The sequence below is a fragment of the Schistocerca serialis genome, chromosome 2, assembly GCF_023864345.2.
Source record: "Schistocerca serialis cubense isolate TAMUIC-IGC-003099 chromosome 2, iqSchSeri2.2, whole genome shotgun sequence".
Taxonomy (NCBI): Eukaryota; Metazoa; Arthropoda; class Insecta; order Orthoptera; family Acrididae; genus Schistocerca; species Schistocerca serialis.
Window position 1 is genome coordinate 596733852 of NC_064639.1, and position 23318 is coordinate 596757169.

At 43.0% G+C, this 23318-nt stretch overlaps 1 protein-coding gene across 2 annotated transcripts in view; it reads right to left on the reverse strand.

Moving 5' to 3' along the window:
• LOC126457623 (uncharacterized) overlaps positions 1-23318 on the reverse strand; it is a 49788-nt gene that overhangs the window by 14903 nt on the left and 11567 nt on the right. The window contains exon 3 of one of the 2 annotated variants that reach the window (XM_050094083.1): positions 21840-21995. The exons of the other annotated variant lie outside the window; for it this stretch is intronic. The gene's annotated coding sequence lies outside the window, so the exon portion shown is untranslated. The remainder of the gene's footprint in view (positions 1-21839; positions 21996-23318) is intronic. 2 annotated transcript variants of the gene reach the window in all.

Here is a 23318-nt window from a genome sequence, read left to right on the forward strand (position 1 = left end):
GTTGTCAATTTGAGCCCATTAGTAAGTTGAACCACAAGATCTGGAAGTTTCTTGGTGAGAGAATAAACAAGGAGTGCATTTTTAATGGATAAATAGAGAGCCTGGGTACGTGGCTTAAGTCATTTGGTTACCACCTTTGGATGATTCTGTCCGTACTGAGTTGAACGTCATTTAAAAAACGCGGAAAGAGATTTAAGAGAACTTATCGAATATAATTTTGATTACGGTAGTCGTTTCATTAAATTTCACTTTGTCATGTAATTTTCATAAGGCGGTATTCACTCCATAATTTATTTGGTTCTGCACCGGATTGGGCGAAAAACAAACGACATACTTTTTCTCACTATTTTGACGTAAAAAGAAAAAATGTCTATCAGCTATATTTTTATATGCTATGAATGAGGACATATTGTATACAACAGGTAAGCGACACTTGGCGCCACCTTTACGAGGGGAAGCATGTTCCTTGTCTTTTGTAAAAGCATGTTTCAGGGGTGAGGTATAAGATTCTTCCGCTTTGTTCTCTATTACTACCGGTCTCACTAAGAGGCCAAGAAAAGCAAGCAACTATTCTACGAGGTAGAAGGAAAAAGGGAGTGGTAGGATGGAAACGATACCTCGCTTGTGTTGAAAAGTGGGGAAGGCGCCATATGAACGTCTGACGCTCTTGTGGAAACGTATTTTCGGACGGTCTCTGTGCAGTATTCAATCTCCATTTTTGCCGGCCGGAGTGGACGAGCGGTTCTAGGCGCTACAGTCTTGAACCGCGCGACCGCTACGGTCGCAGGTTCGAATGCTGCCTCGGGCATGGATGTGTGTGATGTCCTTAGGTTAGTAGGTTTAAGTTGTTCTAAGTTCTAGGGGACTGATGACCTCAGAAGTTAAGTCCCATAGTGCTCAGAGCCATTTGAACCATTTTCATCTCCATTTTTCAACTTATTTCTCCCACATGTGCAATTTGTAACAACAAATTTGTTCGAATTATTAGAACAGTCTGGTTTCATAGTCTTTCGAAATTAGCCTGAATAAATTTCTGAAATAAGTGCAATATCTCCTTATTTATTTTGTGGACGACATTTTTGAATGTTTTCCAACTATCCTCGGGTTATTTATTGCTCGTATTGTGGTCACACTTGTCAGTTTCCGTTACTACTAGCTCAAAGCGTGCAGATTGTTCTATTGGTGCACACATCGTGGTCCCGTTTACGAAGAAAGCAACTGCTTGTTTTCTATCTTGAAACTCTTGCAATGTCAATTATGAGATATAATTTCTGTGAAATTAATTCTCTTTAACTCTCGAGTGGCCGTGTCAGTTGTAACATCAGGTTTGCTTGATTGACTCTGTCAACCACAAAACAGTAAATGCCTAACACATAATAATCTTACATCACACTTGGTTGGCACGTATTTCTCAGTACATATTACTCACACAACAGCACGTGGTGTGTTGTATTCTGGTTACGCCTATTTAATAGACGGGATGATAGTTGGTTTATGTAAAAACAGAGTTTACACATTCTGTTCCTTCATCTCATCCACAGTGTTTCATGCACAGTTTTCACAGACAATGGAGAATGCTTTTACATACAGACATCTTACATTTTCTGCTACACATAACGAAGCGACTCTTCCTTTTGTCTGGGAGCTCTTCCGGATCTCGAGGTTCTGTTCGAATCTTTAGTTTAGCACATCAAAATGACGTGGAAAAATTGTTTAGGGATAAAACAAAAACTTATATTTCATTAACACATTTTACATAAAGGCTACGCACAATGCCTCATTGCCAGTCAATAAGCATATAATACTATTTGAAAGAGGTCTAATGCAATCAGCGCAATGTATCCTACTTACAACTATAAATACTGAAAAACTACTTTTTTCACATATCTCCAATACTCACCCTTGAACAAATATATTTCAAATACTGAACACTACACATCACAGGTTAGACCGTAATGTTCCACCAAGTTCTGAAACTTGTCATTGCGAGGATTGGTTAGAAGATCTGATAACATTTCTCCTCTGGATACACGATTGATGGTTATATTTCCCTGCTCTAGACGATCTCTTATAAAGTGATGCTTTATGTCAATATGTCTTGATCTCACTCTGATGACATTATTGTTGACAAGTTTAATAGCTCCCATATTATCACAAAATATCACAATTGGTTTATTTTTGTAAGTGATTCTATTTCACCTACCAGTGTTCTGATCCACAGAGCTTCTTGGGTAGCGAAGGATAAGGGCTTATATTCAGCTTCCAAGGTTCTCAAAGCAACTGTCACTGCCTCTTACATGATCTGGATTTTAATCCTCCATTAGTTTAAAGTAACTTCCAGTGATGGAGCGTCTGCTTTCCAGCTCACTTCCCCAGTTTGCATCACTATACCCACCCACTATTATGCTACAGCTTATAATCAGTAGTTTGCTTTAAATATCTGAGTATTATCTTGATTGCCATCCAATGTTTTTCTCTTGGATCATTGTACAACATTTGTGGTAAATGCAATTTCTGGTCTGGAAGACTGTGCGAAGTACAGTAGAATTCCTACAGCTTCCAAATTGGGTACACTTCCTTACATATCTTATCCTCATCAGTTATTAACAGTTTCACATTATTTACCATTGGGGTAGAAATAGGATTACAATTTTCCATACCGAACTTTTCTAGGATTTTTTTCTTGTATACATAGATTGATCACTCGATAACTCCTCTCTTGGTGCTTCTTAGAATCTTCATGCCTAAGTATTGATTAACTTCCCCCAAATCATGCACATTAAATTTTGAACGTAACTGTTTTTCTTTTAAAAGGTCTGTTTTATTTTCACTGTTGGCGAAGTAAAAGGAAAATCATCTTCCCAAAAAAATGGTTCAAATGGCTCTGAGCACTATGGGACTTAACATCTTAGGTCATCAGTCCCCTAGAACTTAGAACTACTTAAACCTAACTAACCTAAGGACATCACACACACCCATGTCCGAGGCAGGATTCGAACCTGCGACCGTAGCAGTCCCGCAGTTCCGGACTGTAGCGCCTAGAACGGCCGGCTCATCTTCCCATATGCCCATGACTGTATTTCCTTCCTTGCTTCTTTTGTAACATATACTTGGATCAGCTTTTGACTGTGATATGCTGAGCTTTATCTAAGTTTTATGTAAACATGTTTTCCAGCAATGGCTACTCTGCATCAATCCGTACATGTTTCTCTTCAAACACCTTATTTTCCTGTGCCCTTGATAAGTTGTTTTAACTTCATTAAGTGGGATCACATATATTTCCTCTAACAGCTTTCCAATCAGATAGGTTGTTTTCACATCCATTTAATGAATTAATAGGACTTCCCATACTGCAAGAACTAAAAGATGTCTTAATGATAGATATTTCGCCACTGGTGAGTAAGTCTCATTATAATCTGTTCCTTCTTTCTGAACATATCCTTTAACTACCAATATGGCCTTGAATTTTGGTGTTGCAGTCTCAGGTTTTTTAATACAGAGTACCGATATTGTTCTTAGTGGCATTTTTTTCAGGCATCACGACCCATTCATATGTACTATCACCCAAAAATGATTGTAAATCTTTTTCAATAGCTTTTTTCCAACTTGGAGCATTGATACTTGTCAAGGCTTCATCGACTGTTCATGGGTTCGTTGTTGAAAGTTTGGGCAACCTACATTTCATACACTGGATATCTTTTTACGTGAGGCAATTCTGACCCTACGACTCATCTTAGAAGCTAGATTAAGGAAAGGCAAACCTACGTTTCTAGCATTTGTAGACTTAGAGAAAGCTTTTGACATTGTTGACTGGGATACTCTCTTTCAAATTCTGAAGGTGGCAGGGGTCAAATACAGGGAGCGAAAGGCTATTTACAATTTGTACAGAAACTAGATGGCAGTTATAAGAGTCGAGGGGTACGAAAGGGAAGCAGTGGTTGGGAAGGGAGTGAGACAGGGCTGTAGCCTATCCCCGATGTTATTCAATCTGTATATTGGGCAAGCAGTGAAGGAAACAAAAGAAAATTTCGGAGTAGGTATTAAAATCCATGGAGAAGAAATAAAAACTTTGAGGTTCGCCGATGACAATGTACAAAATTTTGCAACAAGAAATACAAAAGTGGTGCCTGACGGAGTAGCTGGTATTAAGCAGGTCAGTGATTTTACTGCCAGAGGCATTGATGTCTTTGCTGAGAGGGTAGAGAAAAAATTAGGTTCAATAGTAAAAAAAACTAATTTCAGTGAGAAATAACAGAGGAAGCTGGGTTGTTTTTGGGGAAGAAGATCAGACAGCGAGGTCATCGGTCTCATCGGGTTAGGGAAGGACAGGGAAGGAAGTCGGCAGTGCCCTTTCAAAGGAACCATCCCTGCATTTGCCTGGAGCGATTTAGGGAAATCACGGAAAATCTAAATCAGGATGGCCAGACGCGGCATTGAACCGTCGCCCTCCCGAATGCGATTCCAGTGTGATAACAACTGCGCCACCTCGCTCGCTCTAACTGTGGAAATTTTGGCAATGAAGACCACTATTTATAGGTATGTACTTTCCATAATTTCACTGCAAGTGAGAATTTACAGCCTAAAATTGTCGTAAAACAGTTTAACTGTATATTGTCAGAATACCTGGACGACAGAAGAGAAATAGGTTGCGTCACCAGTAAAATGGAGGATGAGAGCAGGGGATTCTGCCAGTCATACGACGAATTCATTAAAAGTTCCTAGATACCCTATGTGATCAAAAGTATCCGGACACCTGGCTGAAAATGACTTACAAGTTCGTGGAGCCCACCATCGGTAATGCTGGAATTCAATATGGTGTTGGCCCACCCTTAGCCTTGATGACAGCTTCCACTCTCGCAGGCATACGTTCAATCAGGTGCTGGAAGGTTTCTTGGGGAGTGGCAGCCCATTCTTCACGGAGTGCTGCACTGAGGAGAGGCATCGATGTCGGTCGGTGAGGCCTGGCACGAAGTCGGCGTTCCAAAACATAACAAAGGTGTTCTATAGGATTCAGGTCCGGACTCTGTGCAGGCCAGTCCATTACAGGGATGTTATTGTTGTGTAACCACTCCGCCCAGGCCGTGCATTATGAACAGGTGCTCGTTCGTGTTGAAAGATCCAGTCGCCATCCCTGAATTGCTCTTCAACAGTGGGAAGCATCAATGTAGGCCTGTACTGTGATAGTGCCACGCTAAACAAGGGGCGTAAGCCCCCTAAACACGACCACTCCATAACACCACCGCCTCCTAATTTTACTGTTGGCACTACACACGCTGGCAGATGACGTTCAAGGGGATTCGCCATACCCACATCCTGCCATCGGATCGCCACATTGTGTACCGTCATTCGTCACTCCGCACAACGTTTTTCCACTGTTCAATTGTCCAATGTTTACGCTCCTTACACCAAGCGAGGCGTCGTTTGTCATTTACTGGCGTGATGTGTGGCTTATGAGCAGCCGCTCGACCATGAGATCCAATTTTTCTCACCTCCTGCCCAAATCTCATGTTCTTGCAATGGATCCTGATACAGTTTGGAATTCCTGTTTGATGATCTGGACAGATGTCTTGCCTATTACACATGACGACCCTCTTATGTACCATATGAGTTTATTAATAACTTCTTCTGGCACACACATCACCCACAATGACTTGTCCACGTTTGATCTGTAAAAGACAATTCCATTTCTAAGGAGGTAATGTTGGCGTATATTTGCCTGGGCACGATCCCTCCATTTTCTCTTTATCTCCAGTAAGTTGGGATCTTTGTCCTGCTCTGTCCTTATAATTTGAATCGTGGAAGTGATGAAGTTTTCGAACGCCACCTTGCAGAGGTAAAACAACAAAAAATGTTCACGATCTAGTTCTTCCGCTTCCTGCTCTGTTGTGCCTACGGGTGAACGCGACAGTGTATCGGCAATGACGTTAGTGGACCCTGGCAATTGCACGGTTGTGAATTCATACTCTTGTAGTAGCAGTAATCCAGCACGACAGTCTTCCATAAGAGAGTTTGACCGCCAGCAGGAATTCAAGGGCCTTATGATCGGTATAATCTTTCGTTTTCCTACCGAAAAGGAAATAACTAAATTTTTGAAAGTCCCAAACTATGGCTAATGTCTCGAGTTCCGTTACAGAATAACTTCCTTCGCTCAGAAAGTTGCTCCAGACGCGATAGATTATGTGCTCTCTTTCTGTTTTTCTCGTACTCCTGGAAAATCATCACCCCTAATACTGTCTTTGCGCTATCCATCAAATGGTTCAAATGGCTCTGAGCACTATGGGTCTTAACTGCTGTGGTCATCAGTCCCCTAGAACTTAGAACTACTTAAACCTAACTAACCTAAGGACATCACACACATCCATGCCCGAGGCAGGATTCGAGCCTGCGACCGTAGCGGACGCGCGGTTCCAGACTGTAGCGCCTAGAACTGCTCTGTCACTTCGGCCGGCCCCTATCCATCACCATGCAAAAGTCCTGAGACAAATCCGGGTGCGACAGTGCAGGAGCAGCAACAAGTGCCGATTTGAGAGCATGAAACTCACGGTCTGCGCATTCATCTCATACCCAGGGCGTCTTTTTGCTTGTCAACTGACAGATGCGAGGTGTAGCCAAAGAAGTGACACAAATGAGTTTTTTGTAAAAATTGATAACTCCTAAGAATCCCGTTAGTTGTTTTCTAGTTCTTGGAGCTGCAAATTCTGCAATAGCTGCCGTGCTTTCTGGATCGGGAGAGATCCCTTCACTAGTTATGACGTGACCAAGAAAGTGCACCTGACTGCTCCCAAAACACAATTTACTAATATCTGCAATCACACCATGTTGTCTTAGTCTGCCTAGCATTCCTCCCAGTAGTGCATTATGTCTTTCCCACTTGCTCTCAACTATGAGTAGGTCGTCGAGATAATATGTGATTCTTTCTTTCTGGTTAGAACTTAATATGCTACTAAAACTTCTGATGAATGCTGCAGATGAAATACTTTATCCAAATTGGAAGCGCTGTCCAAATGCAATAAATGTAGTATATTTGCGGCATGCAGGATCGAGTTCTATCTGCCAAAAGCTAGTTCTCATATACAATGAGGTAAAAACCGGAATCCCATGGAATTTCTGGAGCAGTTCCTCTAATCGCTCAGGGCGATCTGTTTCTGGCACTGTGTGGAACACCAAAAGGTATGTGTTTCCTCACATTAAATCGGTATTGGTATCCTTTTATTGCCCCCGTTTTAGGTAGAAAGACTTCTGCATTATTGTGCAGTGTCAATTCTAACCCCTGCTTATCTGCTGCGTGTACGTTCCTTAGTAGTCTTATTTTTGTGTCGATTTCCTCATGAATTTCACGTAATTGCTCCCTTTCTGTCGTACGAGGTTCCAGGAGTTTTCTTTTCGTGGTGGATACTGTCCTTTCCTGTCTACTGGTTCGTAAACTGTAATTTTAGGCAGTTTGAGGGTATTTTTGCCTTTATGGCTCCTTCGTCAAATCTGATCATGATTTTGTCATTTCCCCCATTGTTAATTCACCTCTTCCCAGATCTATTATCGCCTTTTGAGCAGAGAGAAAGTCAACTTCGACAATTATGTCTGCTGTTAATTTTGGTATAACAAACAGATTTGCCGTAAGTTTATGTTCCTGGCATTCAAATTCGATTTGTGTCTGTTGTGAAATCTCTGTGCTCTTCCCCATTGGTGCGCCTCTCACATTCGACTTCTGTACCACTAATGTTGGTGCATTCACAGAGACTCTACACTTGTTATAGAGTGAGTCTCTTATCGCCGACTGTTCACTCCCACTATCTATTATTGCAGTGCAGTTAATGTCACCAATTTTTATTCTGGCCATAAGGTAAATTTCCGCTCTACCTGTTCCCTCCTTCTCTTCTAACAGCAGTTTTCCTACATCTTCATAGCCTAAAATATTTACCTGACCGAATACGATGCTGTTTTTGGGCTGTTTCTGTGTCTTGCCCGACCTCTGGCCTAGTCAGTCATCGTTTCCTACTTCTGCCACCTGTGCACGTCAGTGATTTGGTGGACGAATGTCAACTCCTTGCCCATTCTCGGTGCAACCATTTCCTTGCCATACCTGATTGATACATGTGCGGTTGTTGTTTCTACTATTGCTCCACTGTCCACTATTGTTCCATGTGTTCCCTCTCTGCTTGTGTGGCTGTCTACTGTCTCTATTACTTTCCCAAATGGGATTGCTCATGGTTTGATTGTTTCGTTGGAGATTTTGTTGTTGCTGTCTGTACCCGTCATTGTTCCAGTCCTGCCTGGCCTCTATTATTTCTGTTTTGATTATCCCGATTCAGATTCTGGGTTTCTCTTTGACTCCTTTTGTCCTTGTTTTGCTGTTCGTTAAAGGCAAATTCTAATTCTCTGAGTGCGCCTTTAAACAACTCCATATTGTCACCGCAGCTACTAGCTAGCATTTTCTGATATGTTATTGGTAACTTCACCTAGCATAGCCGAATAATTTCTGCCGGACTGCATGGTTCATCTAAGAATCGGTTCTTTTACGTCATGTTTTCAAAAAACTCGACCAGACTGCGGAACCCTGAATTTTCGAAATTCCTGTTCATCATCATCTCTTGCTTAATTCGGTCTTGTGTTTCCCTAGACCAGTACTTACTGAGAACGTTGTGCGGAACTCTTCATATGTTTTATAAGTTCTTGCTACGTTTCTCATCTATTCAGCGGTTACACCTTCCATGTGCGAGCAGACAAAATCTAATTGGTATCTGAGAGGCCGATGGGGTGGTAAACTCAAACTAAATTGTCCTATAAACGTCATCTTTATAGTGTTGGAACCTTCTGACTGAAATGAAGTGTTAGAAGTCAAAATTTTCTTCAGAGTTTTTAACTACTCTCATTGGTGGGATTTCGCGCTTTCTTAGGTCCGCTGTTCCGGCTGTGTTCACTCCTTATTTCTACAGATGTGGGGCAGTACGCATTAACAGGCTGCAGTTGTCCATGTCGAATTGTTGTTGTTGTGGTATTCAGTCCTGAGACTGGTTTGATGCAGCTCTCCATGCTACTCTATCCTGTGCAAGCTTCTTCATCTCCCAGTACCTACTGCAGCCTACATCCTTCTGAATCTGCTTAGTGTATTCATCTCTTGGTCTTCCTCTACGATTTTTACCCTCCACGCTGCCCTCCAATACTAAATTGGTGATCCCTTGATGCCTCAGAACATGTCCTACCAACCGATCCCTCCTCTAGCCAAGTTGTGCCACAAACTTCTCTTCTCCCCAATCCTATTCAATACCTCCTCATTAGTTATATGATCTACCCATCTAATCTTCAGCATTCTTCTGTAGCACCACATTTCGAAAGCTTCTATTCTCTTCTTGTCTAAACTATTTATCGTCCACGTTTCACTTCCATACATGGCTACACACCATACAAATACTTTCAGAAACGACTTCCTGACATTTAAATCTATACACGATGTTAACAAATTTTTCTTCTTCAGAAACGCTTTCCTTGCCATTGCCAGTCTACATTTTATATCCTCTCTACTTCGACCATCGTCAGTTATTTTGCTCCCCTAATAGCAAAACTCCTTTACCACTTTAAGTGTCTCATTTCCTAATCTAATTCCCTCAGCATCAACCGACTTAATTCGACTACATTCCATTATCCTCGTTTTGCTTTTGTTGATGTTCATCTTATACCCTCCTTTCAAGATACTGTCCATTCCGTTCAGCTGCTCTTCCAAGTCCTTTGCTGTCTCTGACAGAATTACAATGTCATCGGCGAACCTCAAAGTTTTTATTTCTTTTCCATGGATTTTAATACCTACTCCGAACCTTTCTTTTGTTTCCTTTATTGCTTGCTCAATATACAGATTGAATAACATCGGGGAGAGGCTACAACCCTGTCTCACTCCCTTTCCAACCACTGGTTCCCTTTCATGCCCCTCGATTCTTATAGCTGCCATCTGCTTTCTGTACAAATTGTAAATAGCCTTTCGCTCCCTGTACTTCACCCCTGCCACCTTCAGAATTTGAAAGGGAGTATTCCAATCAACATTGTCAAAAGCTTTCTCTAAGTCTACAAATGCTAGAAACGGAGGTTTGCCCTTCCTTAATCTTTCTTCTAAGATAAGTCGTAGGACAGTATTGCCTCACGTGTTCCAACATTTCTACGGAATCCAAACTGATCTTCCCCGCGGTCGGCTTCTACCAGTTTTTCCATTCGTCTGTAAAGAATTCGCGTTAGTATTTTGCAGCTGTGACTTATTAAACTGATAGTTCAGTAATTTTCACATCTGTCAACACCTGCTTTCTTTGGGATTGGAATTATTATATTCTTCTTGAAGTCTGAGGGTATTTCGCCTGTCTCATACATCTTGCTCACTAGATGGTAGAGTTTTGTCAGGACTGGCTCTCCCAAGTCTGTCAGTAGTTCTAATGGAATGTTGTCTACTTTGGGGCCCTTGTTTTGACTCAGGTCTTTCAGTGCTCTGTCAAACTCTTTACGCAGTATCATATCTCCCATTTCATCTTCATTTACATCCTCTTCCATATCCATAATATTGTCCTCAAGTACATCGCCCATGTATAGACCCTCTATATACTCCTTCCACCTTTCTGCTTTCCCCTCTTTGCTTAGAACTGGGTTTCCATCTGAGCTCTTGATATTCATACAGGTCCTCTTTTCTCCAAAGGTCTCTTTAATTTTCCTGTAGGCAGTATCTATCTTACCCCTAGTGAGATAAGCCTCTACATCCTTACATTTGTCCTCTAGCCATGCCTGCTTAGCCATTTTGCACTTCCTGTCGATCTCATTTTTGAGACGTTTGTATTCCTTTTTGCCTGCTTCATTTATTGCATTTTTATATTTTCTCCTTTCATCAATTAAATTCAATATTTCTTATGTTACCCAAGGGTTTCTACTAGCCCTCGTCTTTTTACCTATCTGATCCTCTGCTGCTTTCACTATTTCATCCCTCAATGCTACCCATTCTTCTTCACCTGTATTTCTTTCCCCCATTCCTGTCAGTTGTTCCTTTATGATCTACCTGAAACTCTGTACAACCTCTGGTTCTTTCGGTTTATCCAGGTCCCATCTCCTTAAATTCCCACCTTTTTGCAGTTTCTTCAGTTTTAATCTACAGTTCATAACCAATAGATTATGGTCAGAGTCCACATCTGCCCCTGGAAATGTCTTACAATTTAAAACCTGGTTCCTAAATCTCTGTCTTGCCATTATATAATCTATCTGATACCTTTTAGTATCTCCAGGGTTCTTCCATGTATACAACCTTCTTTCATGATTCTTGAACCAAGTGTTAGCTATGATTAAGTTATGCTCTGCGCAGAATTCTACCAGACGGCTTCCTCTTTCATTTCTTAGCCCCAATCCATATTCACCTACTATGTTTCCTTCTCTCCCTTTTCCTACTGACGAATTCCAGTCACCCATGACTATTAAATTTTCGTCTCCCTTCACTACCTGAATAATTTCTTTTATCTCATCCTACATTTCATCAATTTCTTCATCATCTGCTGAGCTAGTAGGCATATAAACTTGTACTACTGTAGTAGGCGTGGGCTTTGTGTCTATCTTGGCCACAATAATGCGTTCACTATGCTGTTTGTAGTAGCTTACCCACACTCCTATTTTTTATTCATTATTAAACCTACACCTGCATTACCCCTATTTGCTTTTGTATTTATAACCCTATATTCACCTGACCAAAAATCTTGTTCCTCCTGCCACCGAACTTCACTAATTCCCACTATACCTAACTTTAACCTATCCATTTGCCTTTTTAAATTTTCTAACCTACCTGCCCGATTAAGGGATCTGACATTCCACGCTCCGATCCGTAGAACGCCAGTTTTCTTTCTCCTGATAACGACGTCCTCTTGAGTAGTCCCCGCCCGGAGATCCGAATGGGGGACTATTTTATCTCCGGAATATTTTACCCAAGAGGATGCCATCATCATTTAAACATACAGTAAAGCTGCATGCCCTCGGGAAAAATTACGGCTGTAGTTTCCCCTTGCTTTCAGCCGTTGGCAGTACCAGCACAGCAAGGGCGTTTTGGTTAGTGTTGCAAGGCCAGATCAGTCAATCATCCAGACTGTTGCCCCTGCAACTACTGAAAAGGCTGCTGCCCCTCTTCAGGAACCACACGTTTGTCTGGCCTCTCAACAGATACCCCTCCGTTGTGGTTGCACCTACGGTACGGCTATCTGTACCGATGAGGCACGCAAGCCTCCCCACCAACGGCAAGGTCCATGGTTCATGGGGGGAGGCCCTGTCGAATATGGCGTTATTATTTGCGTGGTTTGCGACATGCGAGGCTGTTGGATTTTGTGTGGTTATATGTTCCATGCCAAAGTTGGCCACGCCATATTCCTTTACTGTGTATCACGCTACAGTCTGACACGCTACTTTCCGTTTGTACAAGATTGTGCTTTACGCGAATTTGTTCTGGTTCCTATCGTTCTCGTAGTTCTTACACTAGTCACTCTGGGTTTCCGTATTTTCCGAACTTTTGCATTGAGACTTTATTTCTTTGGCTAGCTGTTTCATTTCTCTTTTCATGCTTATTCGGAGTTGCTCTAATTCCGCATTAGGTACTTCATTCAGCTGTGTCTCTTTCGCACGCAATTGCGTCTCTTCGATGCATCTTATCCTACTCTGTAATTTATATATTGCCCCTTTTCCTATTTTTGCTGTTTGTAGTGTATCCTCTTTAGTAGAAAGAGCAGTACGGTTCACGTTTCTTGCTATTAATTTTCCTTTATTGGCAGTTCTTTTTATCGCTGCTACTTCGCGTGACAATTTGGGTTGCAATGTATCTACCCTGTCTTTGACGTATTTTGTTTCCGTCTTAATTGTGTTAATATCCATACTAACTTCATCCATCCTGTTGTGAATTCTCATCATGTTCTTTTTAATTTAGGTTTTCATACTAGTTTGGATTTTTGTGATATTATTTTGCATTTAGTTTTTCATATTTTTGTTGCCGTTATCTATCGCTTTTGTAGTTCCTTTGAGAAACACGAGTATATTTACCATTCCTGCTGCGTCAGCACCTTGCACGTTATTTGACGCAATTGGTTCTGAACAAGTACGGGCATACCGGTATGATTACAAATCTTCCTGTAGTAATACTGGCCCTTAAACTGTCTGGCTCTGCCTTGTAATGTACTCGCAATCTGTGATTAGGCGCGGAGGGACTGGCGTCCCCCGTTGTACTATATAGCAAGAAGGAACTACTATCTCAATGAGCAGTGTGTAACTTCAGTCCACAACGGAGTAGAACACGTGATTCACCAATGTAAATTCACTTTCCTACACGCTGGTGCATAAGCAAGATCACCGTAATGATCAGAAGCTGTAACCGCAGAACTTCTCGCCTCACCGAGATAATGGAAAAACTGTACTTCACCAAAATTACAGCCAAAGACGTCCGTAGACTGCCGTGTACCTCCAAACGACTCTCCTGCTCCACGGACTTTGCCCAACTACTTAGTGGTGCACGCATTTTCAGTGTTTTGGACTGCTGCAAGGCATATTTACAAATACTTGTTACCTTTCTTGGGTACACTGTCCCCTGTGAGAGTATACGTCCTCCACAAGACTGGATTGTCCACATCCGCGATGTACCACTCTCCCAGCGACTTTTCGCAAATTGCGCTGGTTTTTCGGGACCATCAATTTTTATAGATGCAACATGCCGATGGGAGAACCTATCCAACACCCCCCCCCCCCCCAGATGCATTAGCTGGCAAATAAACTTCCGGTAATCGCTGGGTACAGTAGTCTGCTATATGATGAAAGCTTCCGAGGATCTCAAAACATCTCTAGAAAATGCCGTCACTCTTGCCCACCCCTTGTCAGATGGTCGCATCTCTCTTACGACGGGCGCGAGTAATTTCGCTATAGGTGTGGTTCTTAAGCAACACATTAGTGACAAAACTTTTTCCAAAAAGCTGTCTACGCCTCAAGGCAAGTGGTCGGCTTTTGACAGAGAACTTCTTGCAGTCTAAGAGGCCGTCAAATATTTCCATGAAGACATCGAGGGAAGGTATATAACAATTTTCATGGATCATCATTCCCTGGCAGATACTATTTGCAATCCAGCCATGACCTTCCCTCACACAGGTTTCAGCAGAAGGATCTCATCTGTCAGTACACGATGGACATCTGACATATCTCTAGGTCAGTAAATGTGGTGGCTGATTACCTATTGTGTGTCAATGCTATTTCATCTCCTATTAATTTCAACAAACGTTTCCGCTTACAGAACAATGATATCGAGCTGCAGAATCTGTGTGAGGACTCTTCCACTCACCTACAGATAGCTTCTTGTAACCTACCAGGCTCGGTCAGGCTGTTATGGTGTGACATATCTGTGGGCGTCGCTTGGCCTATTGTCCCTGCTGCTTTATGTCACCGGGTTTTTGCTGCTTTACTTAATCTTTCACATGCTAGAGCTAAGGCTACTACGCAGCTCGTCACAGGAAAATTTGTGCGGCCAGGCGTGAAGAAGGCCCATGTCTGGTTTGATGCCTGTGTGTTGTGTCAGCGCAGCAAAGTTGGCAGCGCCCCCTAGGCATATTTTATGTCCCTGGAGGCCGTTTCCAATATGTGCACCTAGACCTCGTCAGACTGTTACCCATATATGATGGGTTCATATGTATCTTGTCCCACACCGACTGTGTTATACGGTGGGTGGAGGCGATCCCTGTAGCGGACATTAAAGTGGATTCTTTAGCACCTTTCTGGATAGTTAGATTTGGTTGCACTACATCCATTACCACTGACCATAGTAGGCAGTTTGAATCACTGTTATCTAACAAACTCTGCATGCTATGTGGTGTGGATAAATTATGGACTTCACTAGCCAATGTCCTGTACAGTGAGACATTAGTCCTCCCAGCTGAGGTTGTCGATGATACTGCAGCTGTTGATCTATCTGTCCTCCCCACTCTTGTTGAGTGTGTCCGCTTGCACATAGTTGCCATCCACATGCCTCCTCCATGACTGCACACCTGCCCACCAGTTTTCTTGCACTTGGCCTTGGACTCATGCAAGTTTACTACATTATGGGATGACACTGTCAAACTGGCACTTCAACTGTCTTACTCTAGCCTGCACAGCTAATACTATGGACATCCTCATCAATGGCTAGAGTCAGACAGTTTTTCACTTCTGCAGGTTAAATCAGTTTGGATGATCAGGGAGTCCATCCCACCACAATCTCTCAAGTAGATCTCCCCACTATTGTGAATGACCCCAAACCAGTGCACACTACCCCTTTGCCTGTGCATCAACCAGATATTGGGTGTGTTTAGCCCATGCCCGTCAATCGCTCAGTGGATGCATGTGATGATTCCCTTGCCTTGACTCACTCAGATCTTGTGTGTGATGATCTGCTGCCTCAGGTTCAAAAACATATTACATGTGACATTCCATCACTGCAAGAGCTGTCACCTGCTGTTCCCCCAGTGTGTTCTAGTGCTTCTCCTAGGCTACAATGTTTTTCCCCTCCTTCCCCTACAGTTACCCCTATGACTACAATCGACGAGATTTGCTTTTCTGTCAACACTTCCGATTGCCCAGGCAACAAGCTTTTCCTTAAGCTCCAAGATGGATCACTCTTTGTCTGTGTGAGGGACACTTTGCCTGAGGTCACATTTACTTCACATGTAATCATCCTGTGCACAGTCCCTGTTCCAGATGAAGTGGATACACCTCGAATAACACCAACACTCGCCACCAGTTGCATGCTCAAGGTGTGCACCCTCCTCTTCACCACTCCTCTGATATTGCCACCTCCCATGCCAGTCCAGAGTGACTGAAGATGATGTGTGAGTGTTTTCAATGAGAAATAGGTCAATGAAATTATTATATAAGAGGGGAGGAATAATGAAAACAAACTTGGATTATAAGTAACAGACAACGAGATAATGGCTAAAGTAGGTAACATTAATGTGATACACCAAGCCAGGAAAAGAGAGCTACAGGATTTAGTTATAAAGTATAAGAGAGTGTTTTCCGGAAAACCAAGACTGTTGAGAAGGGACCCTTGTGGATTTGAGGTCAAGCAACACCAGCCGTTCAAGCTGAATGGTTCAAATGGCTCTGAGCACTGTGGGACTTAACATCTGAGGTCATCATTTCCCTAGAACTTAGAAGTACTTAAGCCTAACTAACCTAAGGACATCACACACATCCATGCCCTAAGCAGGATTCGAACCTGCGATCGTAGCGGTCGCGCGGTTCCAGACTGAAGCGCCTAGAACCGCTCAGCCACAACGGCCGGCTGTTCAAGCTGAGTCCCCACATGACATTTTTGGCAGAAAGGGATGCTACAGAGAAGAAATTTCGAGCAATGTTGAGTTTGCAAATTATCGAGAGGTCAACGAGTCAATACTCGAAGCAACTGGATTCCATATTCAGGGAAGAGCTGTTAGCTAATATTTCTGTTTATGTGGAGACATATTGAACACTTCCAGTGATTGGTAAGAGCGTGAAAGAAGTGTTAAAAGCGTTTCAAACCCCGGCAATGCTACAATCAGTCTGGCCAAGTCTGAATTAGGAAAGGGTGATGAGAGATTTGGGGAGACTAGGGAGCACTTTCCGTCATCACCAGCGAACTGCACGGGGACTTTATGCTACTACATTCAGCAACTGGTATATTATGATACGAGTTGCTTACTGTTAAGAGACCTAAAACTATGACTGACCACCTACTAAATTCTCCAAAAAGGACAGGTATGAGTTTTGAAGAGAAGCAGAGGATGGAAACTGACAGAGCGGGAAAGTTATAGGAAGACTAGGTATGATAAAATAATAACTCCAAAATAATATGTGGTGGGAGATATTGTACTGATCGGGACCCATATACAACTGAAGCTGAGGAAAGGAAGTTTTACTAAATTTTTCAAGGACTATATGCAGTAAGCTGAGTACCCTATCCAAATGCAGTAGAAGTGTCACATTCCGCTTCTCAGTCAGTAAAATGCATCTATAGTGGTGTTTTTGCAAACAAATATCGAAGTAACTAGTGAAAAGACATCTGATTATAACTGTCCCTGAACACCAGATACTGGAAAAAGTACCTCTTTTGTAAACAACTAGAGAAGAATTAAAAGAGCTAGCTGTTTAGTATAATTGTATGTACATAGTTAGGCTAAGGAGGTTTTACTGGAAAGTGGCCATCATGCATAATGTATTGTCTATTGTTTGTCAGCATACACGAGACCACTTGGGTTGCACGACCGCGAGAACAATGAACCGAGTGCGATGTGACGGTCTAGCCAGGCATTTAAAACGAATCAGCCAGTTGGTCGACTTGATGCTTGATGCTAACCGTCTCTTGGGAGGTGTCAGCCAGCTGTCAACGCAGATACACACAATATGTCATAGAGGCTTAAGCAGCGGCACATCACAAAACACTGAGTTGGTTAACAAAACTGTAAATAGTGGTAATGTTAAAGGATGTTTATAACCATATATTCTAAATATGATAATATGTTTTGTAATCGTTTATGCTTTATTGTGAAATAGTTTAAATTGAGAAATTAGTTAATACTTAAAAATGGAAATTAATTAATTAAATATTTGGGAAGTTGAAAAACAGCTTCATGCGACTTGGGGCACAGGCGGTAGATGATAACTGTTACACAGGTATTATGAAAATGTAAAAGCCTATTAGTAAGTTGTGTCTAAAATATGTTTCTTTATTAAATGTAACTATAATGAAATTCATGGGAAATATGGAGCCATAACAACAGGGTGACCGGAGCTGAATTTAAAACCAGTTCAGTAAAGAAACACGCACGGCTGAAAACTGTATAGGGATGGCACCCAATGGTGCAACGTGGTTCAAATGAAGGTAATGTCTCAGTGGTCTGTGCCAAAGCAAGACGACTGTCGAGTTTTAAGTGCTTGTGAAAGTGTTGCGAGGGATGGCCAAGTGCTGTTATATAGTAAAAGGAGAATAAATACCCCGTGCGTAGTGTCAGTGAGTACCTTGAGCGATAATGAGTCGCTAATGAAGGCATCAGTTTTCATGTTTATGTAATGATAAAATGTTAAAGAACGCTCTTTTGGATTAAATTGGATCGTAACCAAGCTGCCGAGACAATGTGAATAAAACGTTGAATTTTGTATGTTTAAATTAATATAACGGAATGATATCTTACTAATGATGAACTCTATTTAAAAATTATGTTTCAAATTTCGTGTTTTTCTTTGAGAAGCTGAATTTAAAATGTGTCATGTATTACTTTGTACACTCCTGGAAATGGAAAAAAGAACACATTGACACCGGTGTGTCAGACCCACCATACTTGCTCCGGACACTGCGAGAGGGCTGTACAAGCAATGATCACACGCACGGCACAGCGGACACACCAGGAACCGCGGTGTTGGCCGTCGAATGGCGCTAGCTGCGCAGCATTTGTGCACCGCCGCCGTCAGTGTCAGCCAGTTTGCCGTGGCATACGGAACTCCATCGCAGTCTTTAACACTGGTAGCATGCCGCGACAGCGTGGACGTGAACCGTATGTGCAGTTGACGGACTTTGAGCGAGGGCGTATAGTGGGCATGCGGGAGGCCGGGTGGACGTACCGCCGAATTGCTCAACACGTGGGGCGTGAGGTCTCCACAGTACATCGATGTTGTCGCCAGTGGTCGGCGGAAGGTACACGTGCCCGTCGACCTGGGACCGGACCGCAGCGACGCACGGATGCACGCCAAGACCGTAGGATCCTACACAGTGCCGTAGGGGACCGCACCGCCACTTCCCAGCAAATTAGGGACACTGTTGCTCCTGGGGTATCGGCGAGGACCATTCGCAACCGTCTCCATGAAGCTGGGCTACGGTCCCGCACACCGTTAGGCCGTCTTCCGCTCACGCCCCAACATCGTGCAGCCCGCCTCCAGTGGTGTCGCGACAGGCGTGAATGGAGGGACGAATGGAGACGTGTCGTCTTCAGCGATGAGAGTCGCTTCTGCCTTGGTGCCAATGATGGTCGTATGCGTGTTTGGCGCCGTGCAGGTGAGCGCCACAATCAGGACTGCATACGACCGAGGCACACAGGGCCAACACCCGGCATCATGGTGTGGGGAGCGATCTCCTACACTGGCCGTACACCACTGGTGATCGTCGAGGGGACACTGAATAGTGCACGGTACATCCAAACCGTCATCGAACCCATCGTTCTACCATTCCTAGACCGGCAAGGGAACTTGCTGTTCCAACAGGACAATGCACGTCCGCATGTATCCCGTGCCACCCAACGTGCTCTAGAAGGTGTAAGTCAACTACCCTGGCCAGCAAGATCTCCGGATCTGTCCCCCATTGAGCATATTTGGGACTGGATGAAGCGTCGTCTCACGCGGTCTGCACGTCCAGCACGAACGCTGGTCCAACTGAGGCGCCAGGTGGAAATGGCATGGCAAGCCGTTCCACAGGACTACATCCAGCATCTCTACGATCGTCTCCATGGGAGAATAGCAGCCTGCATTGCTGCGAAAGGTGGATATACACTGTACTAGTGCCGACATTGTGCATGCTCTGTTGCCTGTGTCTATGTGCCTGTGGTTCTGTCAGTGTGATCATGTGATGTATGTGACCCCAGGAATGTGTCAATAAAGTTTCCCCTTCCTGGGACAATGAATCCACGGTGTTCTTATTTCAATTTCCAGGAGTGTATTAATCGTTCATTATGTTAAAAAGGATAATGCGTATAGAGAGTATGGGAGCATGGGAAATGAAAGGAGAATATGGTTTGGATCTGAAATCCAGTATGGTTTTAGGTACTTATGGAAACCTGTAAAATCCGTTTTTATTTGGCAAATATTGAGCGAAATCATTTAATGAAAAAAAAGAGAGAATTTTGTTTAGGACCGATTATGATGAGATGTAACACCTATTTTTGAGACTTGGAAAAGCCTAAGTTTACTGCAGAGGAAAGAAGAAAGGACCAAAACGCACATGCTCTCCTCTGATCCATAATATCATGACTTAGTTATTTCCAAAATTGGAATTTTGTTTCAAAAACCCCAATTTTGAATAATAGCAGCGAATGGGGTATGTGGGGTTCCTCCTATTTTGAAGTGTATTTATTTCTTTTTTTCACAATTTACTTTTACTGGAAGTCGGAAAATAGTAAAAGTCAGTTAGCTGCCTTAAGCAGTGCTGCAGTAAAAGATGGCAGCGATTAGGGATCTGGTTCCCATGGAGGCAGTGATAATCACTGAATCATATGGCGCGATGGTGAATCACGAGAGTGGAGATAGGAACGCGAGCCCTGAGAATGGAGCATGCTCAGTAGTCGATACGCAGGAGAACCACCAGTGTTCTGGCGAAAAACGTCGATTTTATTTTATTAAATATTAATGATTACAGTCCATTTCTGGTACAACTTATACTAGGAGGAGCCTATGGGTCATCAGAGCTTCACTACAATAATGACGCTGTGCAGTAAAACAGTAAATTCAGCAAGAAAATTATTATTGTTAGCTTACCAAAGATGTACAAAGGGCTTCAATATTTTATGATGTAGCTAGAGATTTAGGCTGCATGCCAATCGCACATGTGACATACTCTGAACTTCTTACGTGAGAGTCGACTTTACCATACTCTCGGATTTTATCAACATTGTGAGAGCAATCGTTTAACAAGACTAAACTGGTACTACGTAAGGTGATTGCAAATAAATGCATCGTAATGGCATACTGAGATTTCTTTTATATAAATTAGCTAACCACGCCACCACTTTGAATCATAGATCGCCTGCTTGCATCTTCTGAGGAATAAAATGCACTAAAAGAGCTACTTCAAAGGACAACATCTACGAGAGCTTCACATAGAACAGGTAGGAGAAAATTATATGCACCGATTCATTAAGATAATCCACGAAAGGGTCATATTAACCAACTCACTCTTGGGTGGGAAGGCTTAACTGTACGTCGCCTATATAATTTTCAAAGGAACTGCGGCTGAACTCAGAAAACTGTATGAAGGGTTGGTACCGCAAGGTGATTTTGCGACCGCTCTTTTGCAAGCGTGAGTTATTGTATCTCTTTTACCCTAATTCCTTGAGGAAAATTCTTCTTTTATCAAACCGGCCTTCTCGTTAGCTGGGATGCTGCTGCGAAAATAAACATAGGGCATTTATGGCTGCTGCAAACGTCGTCGAACTGTTCGTGCAGATGGTTGTTGTCTTGCAAACGTCCCCATCTGTTGACTCAGGGATCGAGACGTGGCTGCACGATCCGTTACAGCCATGCGGATAAGATGCCTGTCATCTCGACTGCTAGTGATACGAGGCCGTTGGGATTCAGTACGGCGTTCCGTATTACCCTCCTGAACCCTCCGATTCCATATTCTGCTAACAGTCATTGGATCTCGACCAACGCGAGCAGCAATGTCGCGATACGATAAACCACAATCGCGATAGGCTACAATCCGACCTTTATCAACGTCGGAAACGTGTTGGTACGCATTTCTCCTCCTTACACGAGGCATCACATCAACATTTCACCAGGCAACGCCGGTCAACTGCTGTTTGTGTACGAGAAATCGGTTGGAAACTTTCCTCATGTCAGCAAGTTGTAGGTATCGCCACCGGCGCCAACCTTCTGTGAATGCTCTGAAAAGCTAATCATTTGCATATCACAGCATCTGCTTCCTGTCGGATAAATTTCGCGTCTGTAGCACGTCATCTTCGTGATGTAGCATTTTTAATGGCCAGTAGTGTAATTAACCGTTATGCGAGATCGTTTATTAAATGGCCATGAGCCCACAGCGAGCGATCTGAATATCTGCCAGGCCAACTGATGCAGGTCATTCTGATACCTACAGGAGTAGGACGAAAGCTCGGCTGCAGGCTCAGTCATAGATCTGTAACACTGAACGGCGGGCTCTTCTTGCTATCGACGGCTGTCGTGTAAGACGTGGTGGTGGCCGGGTCAGCGGCGAAGGTTGTGCCGTTGCCATGTTGTGCCGCTCGTGAGCTCTAGATGAAAAATAGAAACGAAGACATTCATGAGATATATGTTTCATTTAGTATAATAGCACACAAATAAATCATCTGGATACATATTAAATAATCTTACCATGTATTACATTACTATTAAGTCCCTTCGACCTGTAATCCAAAAATGGTTCAAATGGCTCTGAGCACTATGCGACTCAGCTTCTGAAGTCATCAGTCGCCTAGAACTTAGAAATAATTAAACCTCACTAATCAAAGGACATCAGACACATCCATGCCCGAGGCAGGATTTGAACTTACGATCGGAGCGGTCGCTCGGCTCCAGACTGTAGCGCCTAGAACCGCACGGCCACTCCGGCCGGCACCTGTAATCCCTTGGGCGGGAAGCACAGCAGTGTTGTTGTTGTTGTGGTCTTCAGTCCTGAGACTGGTTTGATGCAGCTCTCTATGCTGCTCTATCCTGTGCAAGCTTCTTCATCTCCCAATACTTACTGCAACCTACATCCTTCTGAATCTGTTTAGTGTATTCATCTCTTGGTCTCCCTCTACGATTTTTACTCTCCACGCTTCCCTCCAATACTAAATTGGTGATCCCTTGATGCCTCAGAACATGTCCTACCAACCGATCCCTTCTTCTAGTCAAGTTGTGCCACAAACTTCTCTTCTCCCCAGTCCTATTCAGTACCTCCTCATTAATCTTCAGCATTCTTCTGTAGCACCACATTTCGAAAGCTTCTATTCTCTTCTTGTCCAAACTATTTATCGTCCATGTTTCACTTCCATACATGACTAAGCTCCATACGAATACTTTCAGAAACGACTTCCTGATACTTACATCTATACTCGATGTTAACAAATTTCTCTTCTTCAGGAACTCTTTCTTTGCCATTGCCAGTCTACATTTTATATCCTCTCTACTTCGACCGTCATCAGTTATTTTTCTCCCCAAATAGAAAACTCCTTTACTACTTTAAGTGTCTCATTTCCTAATCTAATTCCCTCAGCATCACCCGACTTAATTCGACTACATTCCATTATCCTCGTTTTGCTTTTGTTGATGTTCATCTTATATCCTCCTTTCAAGACACTATCCATTCCGTTCAACTGCTCTTCTACGTCCTTTGCTGTCTCTGACAGAATTACAATGTCATCGCCTAACCTCAGAGTTTTTATTTCTTCTCCATGGATTTTAATACCTACTCCGAATTTTTCTTTTGTTTCCTTCACTGCTTGCTCAATATACAGATTGAATAACATCGGGGAGAGGCTACAACCCTGTCTCACTCCCTTCCCAACCACTGCTTCCCTTTCATGTCCCTCGACTCTTATGACTGCACAGCAGTG